Here is a 2042-nt window from a genome sequence, read left to right as displayed (position 1 = left end):
CGGGTGATGGTCCTATGTATTTGTTCTGAAGGACGTCGACTAGTTCTTGGTCTGTACCCTCGAAGTTGTCTGCTATAATTTGGAGCTTCTTGTTATTCTCAGTACGTGTGCTCATTGGGTCTAGCATACTCCGGAGTATTCGCCACGTACTGGTCGTTCCCAGAGTCCCTGATAGGTTTCCGCAGAACGTCGCCCACTCGTTTTTAGCTAGCTCGTTGGCGTGGCCTTGGGCTTGCTCTGCCAATAGAGCGATGCGTTGTCTTAGGTGTTTGTTTAGGCGTTGTCTTTTCCACCTCTTGACGAGTTTCCGCCTCTCTTCCCATAGGCTGACGAGGTGAGAGTTTATCACCGGCGCCTCCACTGTGCGCTCTATGGCTTTGGTGGTGTCCCCATGCACTTGTTGAAGGAATTTAGTCCATTCCCGCATGTTGGTCGGGGTGGTATCTGACTCCTCCAGTGCTCTCTGGAGTTTTCTATAACGAGGCCAGTCGGTTAACTTGGTGGTTCCTATTGTTCTCCGTATGGTGGGTGTGGAGAGCGCTATTCTGATTATGTCATGATCGCTGCCCAGGTTTTCGTCGAGGGAAACATGGCGCGCGACCGTGCATATATAATTAATGTCAGAGACGTACCCGTCTGTATGACATGGCCGCTACACTGTGTACCGGGCTTGCAATTGTATTGTTACGACAGCGTTGTCCATCCAGCACACAACGATTATCCCGTCGTCGGAAAGCGTGTGCTGTTCGTACTCATAGGGCTGGCGTTGGACAATAGAGGGAGCCCAAAGGACTAGCGTTACCATATGGCAATACGCAAAATAACACGCTCGTACACGAAATAAACGAACATTAATCGCTCCCAAATTATCACCCAAAGTCACATATTGCATGAGGTGTACAGAGACATGTGAATCGTGCTATTTCTGAAATGAATATTGAAAAAAAAAAACATTTACCCACGCGAGCATTGCATCTCGACGTGACGAACTGCAACCACTGTTTCCCGCCCTCTTGAGCAGCTCACAAATAAACATAGGCAATTTCTGCCACCTGATGTCCGTAATATGTACCCTATGCTCTCGAAAGGAACGTTGGGGCAAGTGGGGCGCGGTTTTTTAACCTGTATAAATTGAAATGCTGCGTGCACATCTGCGTGACCATGTGGTCACGGTGGTACTTAATGGGTTTAATAAAGACTATATCATTTCGCTCACATCCTTCAGACAGTGGCTATGGTGTACTGGAGCCCGCTGAACTGTAAATTGATTGCTACTTCTTGATAGACGGGAACATCGAAAATGCCTCGTGACAATTTATTCGTAAATATTAATTCACAGCTAAAATAAATTAGTATGCATTACCTTACAGATTACGTCTAGTTACAGTCCCAAACATATGACCAGTACTAGAAAGAGAGAGCGACAGTGTGTTCGAACTACTAAGTATTTGGCTGTACCAGATGAGTTAACTGTATATCGTTCCACATGAACTAGATTCTCCCTGGAATGGCCTGCACTCTAGATATTTTTTAAAATATCCTGATATCATTCGCGAATGAATCCAAGTTGTTCTGGTGTCTCGCAGGCCCTAGAGTTGAAGGTTGAACAAACTATTACCGCTAATTCAACCTCAAAACTGCGTAGTTCCTTCACTAATGCCAGGCCCGGCAATGGTAGCACACTGTGGCTGCTGCCACATTGTAGAGGAAGTTGAATTATGGCGAGCGGTCTAACATCGAATGAAAAATTGCGTGAGTTATGTATACGCGACCATCGGCTGGTTTGGTCACGCTTAATTTCACCGGTATGGTCGATGCAAACGAATAACATAACGTTTTACGGTGCTCAAGGCTCCTGAGATCAGAATTTACCTTACTCAGTATAAAAGTCTGTTCAAGTTCACTGTATCAGAATCAGCATCTTTAAACACTTGCATAATGTTCACGCAATTAGAAAAAAAGAAAAAAGACCAGCCTGTATACCACCTATTCTACTTTCGAATTCCGCGCGCCAAATGTCAACCCAGAGTAAGATGAGGCAA

Source organism: Dermacentor silvarum, chromosome 1 (assembly GCF_013339745.2).
Source record: "Dermacentor silvarum isolate Dsil-2018 chromosome 1, BIME_Dsil_1.4, whole genome shotgun sequence".
In the NCBI taxonomy this organism is placed as follows: domain Eukaryota; kingdom Metazoa; phylum Arthropoda; class Arachnida; order Ixodida; family Ixodidae; genus Dermacentor; species Dermacentor silvarum.
Note: the sequence above shows the minus strand (reverse complement) of the source record.